At 29.7% G+C, this 11,415-nt stretch overlaps 1 pseudogene; it reads right to left on the reverse strand.

The window, feature by feature from the left end:
• Nucleotides 1-4,234: 4,234 nt before the first annotated feature.
• On the reverse strand, nucleotides 4,235-10,525 carry LOC147909899 (uncharacterized; annotated as a pseudogene).
• Nucleotides 10,526-11,415: the final 890 nt, after the last annotated feature.

Raw genomic sequence — 11,415 nt, forward strand, 5'->3', positions numbered from 1 at the left:
GTGTGGCTTTTGACCGTCATCTGGATGGATATTGTCTTTCTTCTGGAACTATTAAGAGTTCAAGGAAACAAGCAGTGAACGCATGACTCATGCGTTTTATTAAACAGAATTTATTCAATTTATTATTCTCGGTCGAAAAAGGCTATTAATATTGTTGTAATCATGTATATTATATTTATAAATAAAACATTTTTGATAATTAAGAGGTATTATAATAATATAAAGGTATAAAATTAATGTTATATGTACAATACAATACAATACAACTAATTAATATAATGGCATGTGTAATATAATATTTTATAATAATAACACTCATAACAAAGTAATCATAAAAGACATAAAATAGTATAATTATGATTTGGAATATTAAATGCAGATTTAGCAATAAACGTTTTTATTGAAGGATAAACGTGCGTTCAGGCATAAAGTGATTCGATCGATTAAACGCGCCAGCTTGACAAAACATAATTGCAAGTCGTAATTGCAAACATCTGATGAATCAGTCTCGGGGATTCAACCGTGAAATTAATTATGTTATCGTACTAGTCGAGAAGCGACCAGGTTGCCAAGATCTTCGACTGAAATTACTTTGAAACCGTTGCCGAGACATCAAACAGTACAGCGATATTACATTCACGAAGAAGTTGAAATCGAGATGTAGAAGAAGTTAAAACGAGCTCACAGTCTTTCGAGATGCTCGCTAACGTCTTTCGAGATGCTCGCGAAAAGGCACACGTGCCATCCGCCACATCTCTGCGGCGCGATTACGTAAGAACGGCTGTACCACGCGCGCGCTCACGAATCAATATCCGGGGTCTTTTATCCATGAAACAATTACAGTAGCTTTTTGGATTATACCTCGGTTATTTCACAAAAGATTATAAAGCGATAGAAAATATCTCTCTCAGATTTATTTTACACACGCTTGTTTTTCAGTTACATTGTAATTTAAAACTGTTCTGGCAGTTTTATTCAAATCAAACTCTCTTTTTTTTCCCCAGAAACATTAATATTTCTAAATTCGAAATACCAGTAGGTTTATATGAGTTTTGTGGAATAAATATTATGTATGTTTAGTGTGTTATGTTCATTCAAGATAAAAATAAACAAAAACAAAAAGTGTATCCGAAAAATAAAGAGTACGTATGTTTATTCAAAATAAAAATTAATTTTTTTAAATTGTTTTCTCTAGGAAATGCAACATTTAAAAGTTTTCGAATTGAATATGGTGTTCGTTGTATTTCTTGAAATTCCATCATAAATATGTTATTGCAATTCAATCAAGTAAATTTGTCTAACAATAAATATCTATATCGCACATAAGCTATCATTTCCGTTCTTATCGTATGCGTGACGATCAGATGATCTGATGGGTTATCTGACGTTCAGGAAGTTAATAGGTATAATAATTTTTATGATAAAATGCACGCGGACAGATTAATGTTTCACCTTCATTGATATACGTGATAATTTAATAACATGTAATAATTATCGATCGTCTAATCAATAAATAATTAATACGAATTTGGACTGGTGAGAACAAATCTAATTAAATAAGAGAAATTCTATATTTGATCAAAGCGAATCTTAGTCCTTAAATATTTTTTTATGAATTTATGCATTCTTATAGTTCTGCTCTTGATTGCGTTTCAAAACTGAAAAAGATTTTGGTGCATGGTTTGCAGAATTAGATATGTACTCAAATAAATATTTAAGCACTAAAATGCTCTCTGATCGAATATAGGACTTCTCTTATTTAATTACAATAAATAATTATCATAAGTAATTATCTACACAATCATTAATTAGCAGGAAATAATAATTATTTAAAAATAATTATTTAAAATCTAAAAAATATTAACAGCAAAATTATTATACTTTAGTTATTTTTTAAAAATATGTTTTCTATCTTTCTAATATTAACTTTCTAAAAAATGTATTTTATTTTAAATTAGTGATAAATTAATTTACATGATAGAGCAAGCTCGATGCACATGAAGCTTTAAACATCGCATGGAATTTGTAAAATATTTCCTTCTCATTTTTTTTGGCTACAATAACAACAACATTTGTTTACTTCTAGCCAAACCATAGACGTGCGAGCCAACACTCGAAAATTGTCCGCCCCTAATCTAAATGCTATTTTCACATTAACGATCTTATTCGCGACGGGGTATACAATGTATACATATCACAAAAGTACCATCTGGCGACAGTTATATTCATTGATTCATTGATTCGCATATCTACAAGGCTAGGATTTTATGATTAACGACTTTGTGTTTATCCATCGGACTCATTCAAACAATTTTTGATTTATGTTTGATGAGGTTCGAAAGCGTTAATCGACAACAGTCGACTTCCTGACCAGTACTTTCCACGACAAAATATCGTCTTCAACGAATCCCCAGAAAGCTACGAAAACGATCTATTTTCGAGCTCGGCGAATCGCTGTTGTCAGGCGAGGTTTCGACGCCGCGTCGCTTTCCAAGGGCTTTCGAAAAGAACAGGGAGCTAACTCTCGAAACAACGAAATGGCAACCATTCGGCTGCTTGTGGTTCATATTTAATTATAACAAATCAAATAAAAATTTTTAAAAAATAGAAAAACACACAGAGAATATTAATTTAGCAGCAGTGTTCTTTTTCTTTCTTAACGTCTGCTGAAATACATTATCGCAGAGATTTTCCATCTTCTATAAAGAAAATATCTAGCATCCTGATTTTATTTTTAGAACTGCAAAGGATTGATCGGCGCGGGGAGATTTTGTTTCGTGCTATAACTATACTTTCTATAGCAACGTATTATTCTTGTTGTATTATGCGTTCTATTTGTTAGCCCTATCCTATTTCTCACTTCGGCTAATTCCATCACGGCGAGCTCGGTGGACTGACCTCACGAATGAGAGGTCATTTCTCGACGTCTCTCTATGTGATATTTTGAGACATACGTTTGATGTCTCGGCGTCTAGCAATTTCGAGCAGCATTCGACAACGTCGCGATTTTCACATGCTTCGTTTTAAATTAAATTCGTTTAAATAAAACTTTTAAACATAAAAATACATACAAAATAAGAAAGACAAAATGTAAAATTACATTTCAAGACTTTCAAGAATAATAAAAAGAGATATTATTTATATATTATTTATATATATTAACAATAGTATAAATAAATAATGAAGATAACAGGAATAAATGTATATAGCGAATTTTTTAACATAAGAAAGATAAATAAATGTATAATATATAAATTGTCCCACAATTTTTGACACACCGTTTATAGGCAGGTAGAGCGGATTAAATTGAAAAATCCTCTACCATTTCACAATTTTTGCAATTTTTTTTTAAATATTTAATGAGAGAATGTCTAAAATTAACGGATAAAACAACTTTTAGAAGTTTAAAAGTTTTTTAAGAAACATCTTTAAGGTATTTTGAAAGAAACTCTGAAAGATATCTTGTTTTACACATCGATTTTATCCGTTTATTCAATAATTTTTAGAAATTAATATCTCTATTGTGAAAATAGCAAAATGGTCGAAAATTTTTCGATTCAGTTTAGTCAATTTACCCACAAACAATGTATCGAAAAGTTTGGAACACTCTATATACATGTAAAGACAAATAAATATACTTATTACAATTGAAGGCTCTAATACTTTACAATTTTTTCTAAGGAATGTCCAAGGACATCTAAAGAAAATTCTATGTCCTCAAGATGTCCTTAGAACATTCCTTGAAGAACTGTGTTGTGTTGGATTTAATAACTTATAATATTCTTTTTATTTTCTAACTTGTCTAATTATATTAAACACTTATATATATATATATATATATATATATATATATATACATATATATATATATAATATTATTGAATTTTTAAGTATATTTTGATGATTGAAATGTAAAGATTAAGAGCAACTTTAACCAAACTTCAATTGATTTAATCGCAAATTAATTTATCAAGCGATTTTTGTATTATTTGATTAATATGGATTGAATTATTGATTTTTGTTTTTTAATATAAAGAAAAAAGAAATTAAATTATACAGATAATATTATACAGCAGTAAATTATACAGATAAAAATTATGCTTTAAGCAATTTTGCAGTTTAATTAATTATCAATTAAATTAATTAAAGTTTAGACAAAAGGTACGACTCTTTGATTAGATAATACAAATAGTTAGGAATGTATTAGGAATTATAAATAAAAAAGTCAAAAATATAAAAGGCAACAAGAAGGTGCTATAATATTTTTTATGCATGTCAAATGTATATTCATGTATATGTATATTCATATATACACGCATGTTACATCCCAGACAGCACACAATATTTATAAAATATTTACAAAATATTTATAAATATTTATAAATCTTATTTTAAATATTTTGTAAATATTTTTGTAGTCTTAGATCATAAACATTTATTATAAATATTATGAAATAATTTATCGTAAACTTATAGTAAATGCTAAGGAAATACTTAAAACATTATAATAAAAAATACTTAACAGAAATATTTATTTACACTTATTATAAATATTACATTAAATATTTAGTCTATCCTTTAATAATATTTCGAATAAAGCTTTATGTAAAATATGTATAAAATATTTATATAACATTTCAAAAAATAAATAAATATTTATCATAAATATTCTGTGCTGTCTGTATATCTGAGATATACAACATAAACATAAAGAAGTTTAGAAACTTCCTAAAGTTGTCGTTAGGTGTCGCCACCTGCTATTTTCAGCAATTGAAGTCAGTCGATAAATACGGATATTCTCATCAATTAGAAAACTTCATTTCTTGCTAATTCTAACAGAATTATATATAAATATACAATTATATGTTTAGAAATAACATTAAAATATTCTAGACAAATGTTATTTCAGTAAATGTTGTTTTAATAAAAACATTTAATTATACAATACTTTAATTTACATTCTTCACAGTAAAAATTTCGCATATAAATAGGCATTAGAAAATAAAAAATATTTTTCTTAAAAATTATCGTAAAATAATTTTAACTTTTAAAATAAACTAATGTTTACTTCTAACAAACAAGATTCAACAACTTCTACAAATGTAAGATTAAAGATAATTCTCGCTTTTTAGTATTATATAAGTGGTGTAACTTATTTTTTGATATATCTCAAATAATTATATAATTTGTATAGACATTAAATATAACACCCTCATCAATATCTTATGTCCCCGCGATCACATTTAATCGACAACTCGTGGACCCACATAATTCGTGAGAACGCGATTTCATGGCGAAATCGCTTTCTCATGACGTGTCGTCGAAGGCAGAAACGCTCTACTCGACGTCGTCCCGCATACAAGATCTACGTAATACAATATAACATAACTGCGGGTGGGAACAGTTCATAGCATATATATTTTTGGATCTGATTGCTCCTCGTATTCACGCAGAAACGCAGAAAAATGCACCCATATGCAAGCCGCGATCGACGCGATGGTCGGCTCTAATCTACTTACAAAGATCGGAATCCAAACTAACTTTATAGATATTTTTCAAATGTGCTTCTTTTGCCTCAAAGATATTTGAAGTTTCTATTATAAAAATGTTAAATCTATTATAAAAATTTTACATCTACGAATATTTTATGAGAAATATAAATATAAATGTGAATCTAAATAAGAGAACAGAGGAGATGTATTTAACATAAATCTTTTTTTTTTTAAATTTTACTTTCAATTAGTTTCTTATATGTATATATGTGTTTCTAATAAATATATATATTATAAACGCATTAATATTGCATAATGTACATTATGCAATATATAAAATAAAATATTAATACATGATCTGTTTGAATTTAATAAGGTAATTCACAAACGTCATAAAATGTTTTATATTTTTTATATTTTCTCTTTAATACTTTCCATTGCACTTATATAACTTTTACTGGGAACAAAGAAATAATTTATTTCAGTGAGGCAGTATTCAAGATTATTATATGATTACGCACCTTTGAAAAGGTAGCACCCACACGTCGAAAATATTTCATTGATAAAGTGCTCTCGGGAGTCCTCCAGGACCCCGTATGGCGAAGCCATATGCTTTTAAAGTCCGTTTATGCTGGCTGAGAGATGACTCTTCCCGACACGCGACCCGCAGCCATCCCGGATACTTTATTCTCGACGTTTTATAGTGACTGCGAGAAAATTATTCTATTCCCGTGGAATCGTTGCCATTACATCGCACTTCACAAAAATGAGAAGAGATGTACAAAAATATCGAGAGGTTTAATTATTAATTTTTCTTTGTATAAAAGCAAACGTGACTTATGATCGTTTCAATACAGAAGAAAAGGATAAAAAGCAAGTTAAATCGAAATAAAAATTAATCTACATTATAGTAGAAATGAACTTTAGGTTCATTTTTACCAATATAGATTAATTTTAATCCCGGTTTAATTTACTCTTTATTTTTTTCTGATTCTTAGAACTAAAAGAGAAAAAAAGTAAATTAAACCGAGATTAAAATTAGTTTCTAAATTTCTTGAAGTGAAATTCCAAAAGAGTCAAAATATTATCGATTTTTACACTCTTAAATGAGAGTGAAAAATTTTTACTGTTTTTTGGAATGAGATTTACCCCAAAAAAGATCTTTTTTTTTTTTTGGAATAAATCTCACTCTAAAAATGTAAAATTTCACTTAAAAAAGAAAGAGTGAAAATTTGTTACTCTTATTTAAAAATTTTGAAAAGCAAATTTTTCACTCTTTTTCAATAGTGGCAGTATTTTAACTTTTTTTGGAATAAGATTTCACTCCAAGAAATTTAGAAAGTATATTAATAGAAATGAACAATAAATAATTTTATTAAACATTTTCAATGTGTTTTTATACAAGCAAATATCGAATAGAAATTCGCACTGTTAAATGACGAAGGTATCGTATTACAAATAATATTCGGTGCGCAAATACCAACGGGGATGCGAATGCAACGGATGCATGCGAGCATGTTCGCCGAGTTAATCAGGATGCGACGTCATCGTTTAAAGTGTCATATTTCTCTCACTTCGAAGGGCGATATTTGCGCAAGTTCGGAACCGCGCACTTGGATATTAGTTTCATAAATTGTGTTGCATCAATTGAAATGTTCAATTTTTATAGTTTTTCAAATTTTTGTTTTTTTTCTCATGATGGTACAATTATACTTGATACAGATCGAGTATTGTCACATTGATTGTACTATATATTTTATAAATATAATTAGATACATATTTTTAAATAATTTATAAATAAATAATATTAAAAGTACTAAAAATAGTAAAAAACATATTAAAGGTAAAAAAAGAATAAATTAAAATTGAGATGTCCTAAAATCGATTATAACTATCTTATTTATTATTGATATTTAGAAGCTATATTATGTTTAGCTCGTATTTTCAAAAAGTCCAAAATAAGACACTGAGACAAGTTTATTCTCATGTTGAATTGTATACTAGAAATACAGAGAACTTGATTCTTTCTTTGAGCATATCTAAATTTTCACGTTTTATTGTATATGATTCGAGGAATTTAGCTACCAGTACAAAATCAATGATTTATGACGCAAATATAGAAAATCATGTCTCTTAATTTTTGTCTTATTTTTCGCTATTGCGAAATATCACATAAATCTATACGATTTCCGATGTATTAAGCGTATACATTACAATCATTTCATGTTTTTTTGATTAATTTGATATGTTATACGAGCTCAGAATAATAAGGATTTTTTTCTTACCTTTCTCTCTTTACAGATTATTTTATCAATAATTTATAAGCTTTATGCTGTAAAATTTGCTGGGAGATTTTAGCAGAAAAATTTCACTTTGCTATCCCGACCGACAGTTAAAAGTACGATATCAATAGTAGTCGACAGGAAGAGCTTGAGAACGTAGCATCTCGTTGAATATTTGCGGCACAGAGAAAAAGAGAAAGAGAGAGAAAGAGAGAAACATGGCGGAGGTTCCTCGTCGCCTTCGCGTAATTACGTCCAATTGAAGCAATTTAGACCAATTGAGCGTTAACAGGCTCAATTGGCGGGCTCCGACGCTGCGGGCAACACCGTACGTTCGTCGTTAAACGCTACGACATACCTACGATGTAAAAAAAATACGGATGACGTGTAGAAAAAAGAAGTCTACCGTTCAGAGGTCGAGCATTTGCGTCTCTCTGTCCGTTTCTCTCTATCTCTCTTGCATGCGCGTGTGTTTCCGACAAAGTTTCCTCTCATGATGAAGATTAGATTCAACCTCGCGTCTGTACTTGCGAAATCTTATGTGATCCACAAGAATTCTGTACTTAATAGAATTCACTTAGTATTGTTATGATATTAATTAAAGGATATTTTATGTTAAAAGATTTGTCAACCGTTAATTCTTATAACATATCTTATCTACATCAAAAACTTAACTTTTTCTTAAATTATAATTGTAGTAAAATGTAATGTCAAATGATTTGGTCAAACTCTAATACAATATTCCGGTTATTATTATTTTGTATAATAATCGAGATGTCTTTTGTAAAACCGGGGCATTTTATGAAATTATTATTAGCTTATGTACATGAAACTTATACAAGGATTATATGCAATAAATATAAATATGTAATTGTTAAGATTAATTTATAAGAATAATATGTACAGAATAAATTATATTATTTTTTATTTATCTACTATTAGTGCAAATACAATAGAAGAAATAAGGAATGATTTCAACCTCTTAGAAACTGAATATATTCTGATATATTTGATACATTAAAATCATAATTTCTTATATTCTTCTATTGTGTCTGTACTCTTATTCTTAACAATTACATTAGAAGTTGTCATTGTTCATTTTAAATATTCTTCAAATTAACGATTTGATATATTAAATTTAAAAAGAAACATATTTAATTAATACGTGATTTTGATGATGTCAATTATTTAATAATATTAAATTAAGCAAAATGTAAAAAAGATGTAATTATATTGCATATAATTTATAGATATCTTCTTTTCGGCTGTACTACTTTTTTTATTTTTAATAATAAGATTTTTATCTTTATGTGTTTATTATTACAATAAACATCTATTTTTTTCATTTATCACAGAATGTGTGTCGCAGAGTACAGCTAAAAAGAGAATAGACTTTAGAATAATCTACATGTCATCTATATGTATAACAATATCTGCGCTACGTATCGAGGGTTGATTTGATGGAAGCTGTGATGCGAAGAGGTGGAACTGAAAAGGCCGCGCCATTTTACCCCTCTTCGCACGAAGTAGTGGGGCAACGACGTATCATACTTGTCTTCTTTTCCTTATCTCTTTCCAGACTTCATCCAACCACGTCGCAGATGGAGTGGGGAGCATTATGCGTCTTCTTCCTTGTGCAATGTATGTATTCCACGTTCTTGTTCTTTTCCCGCGCTCCATTTGTCCACATCGCCAATACAGTTATTTGCAAAACCTTCGTGCAACAAACGGGCGATTTTAGCGATAATAACGCACACTATCCTCTTCTTTTGATGGATAATCAAATTCGCGATATGAAGATCAGAAAGCACGCGCGAGTTGCAATATTTGAAAAGCTAGATATAAAAAAGATTCAAAATAATATCAATCAAAATAATATAATCATCTCTTATAATTTCTTTTTTTTTTTTTGTTAAGTCTTGTTCGATGTCTCAATTTTTTAACATGAATATTTATGATCTGCGAATTATGACATTATGAGAACAATATGGAGTCTCGTTCACTCTTGATCCAATGCGACGCGACGGCTCGCATCCGGCGTGCGCTTCCGGTACGCTGCAGCGCAAAAAGCGCGGAAACGCGATGGCGGAATCACACCGCGAATCTTCCTCGGACTGTTCTTCGATTCACCTTGATCACCTGGTCTATTCGGCAACAGGAACGAACGGCGAACGAATACGCGTTATTTATGTAGGTCATGTTTGTACCTCGCGAGGAGCAAGATGGCGGGCGCGCGGATACGAGAGAAAGTCACGGATACGGAGGGTCAGTGCAGGAGGCTGCGTTACACTGCAGTCCGGCGCTCACCGGACCTTCACTTATATCGTCGCTCGGCTAATAACGCTAGTAATGTGATATGATTAGCTTAGTTGAGTTCAGTTTAGTTCGTATTCGTTCAATTTAGTGGTTCGCCAGCAAAATCACATCGAGTTAAACCCATTTAGGCCAGTTAAGTTACCGACTTCTCCTCGTTCTCTTGCGGTCGCCGCCGCCGCCGCCGCCACCGCCGCCGTTGCCGCGCATCGACCTCCTGGGGTCCTCTTCGACGCACAGAAATATCCCGAAACACCCTAAAACATCCCGCATGAGATCTGGTCTCGTGTTCTGCCATGAAATTGAAAATTAAGCCGCCGCAGGAGGTCTCATCATTGAAACACCTTGTTCACTAACAATGACTCGGGAATTGATCTTAAAAGCTTAGAAGTACAATCTAAGGAATAGAAGCCCTTTATAAGTATATCTAGTCTAGAAGAAGAATACTTTATATTTTATATTTTTTTTTACATCTAGACAAAATTAATAACTCTAAGAAATTTATGTAAGAAATAATGGTATTTCTAATAATTAATGGTATTTCTAATAAATAATTAATTTTTGTAAAAATAATTTAATATTTCTACAAGTTTTTGCAAGAAAGTCTATATGTGTACATATATAAATATATATATAAATTTAAAAAATATGTGTAAGTATAAATAATATATCTATAATATAAAAAATTTTATATTTTTTTTTAAAGTTTGATTCGTCGAAGTTGCAATGACAACAAGAGTTCCTAGAAATTAATTAGATATAACGTCTAAATGTTTAGATTGAACGATAAACTGCTGTTATAGGTTTATGCGTTAAAATGGCGAAACGATAGGTCACAATGACGTGGTCGCCCGCATTATCGCACCTTCGTTCTGAAAGTTTTTATTAATTACCATATTCCCCTCGTATCATTGCAGTCCTCCTGTGATCCTTTTTCAAGATAAAAGTTGTCAATGAACATGGATGTTTTGACTGGAAAATAAATATATCACAAGTAAGATAAAATTCAATTGTATAATGTACAATTATTGAAATATTTTAACTTACAACGATTAAAAATGCGGAAGTAGCTTAATTTTAGACAGATAGAACAATAAAGAAAGGAATGTAAGTTCAATTTTAGAACTATATGAAACTTTTTTCTTCGTCACAATTTGCACTCCATTCCAAATTTTTTTATTATAAAACTAATATATTAATAAAATTTTAATACATTTTATAATTATTTTTAGATCAATATTGTTATATATTTAATTATTATTTATATGGATGTTGTCGCATATAAATGATACTTTTAATGTATCTGCGTGACAAACGATAAATAATAA

This window comes from Acromyrmex echinatior, chromosome 4, assembly GCF_024713525.1.
Source record: "Acromyrmex echinatior isolate Ae372 chromosome 4, ASM2471352v2, whole genome shotgun sequence".
Lineage (NCBI taxonomy): Eukaryota > Metazoa > Arthropoda > Insecta > Hymenoptera > Formicidae > Acromyrmex > Acromyrmex echinatior.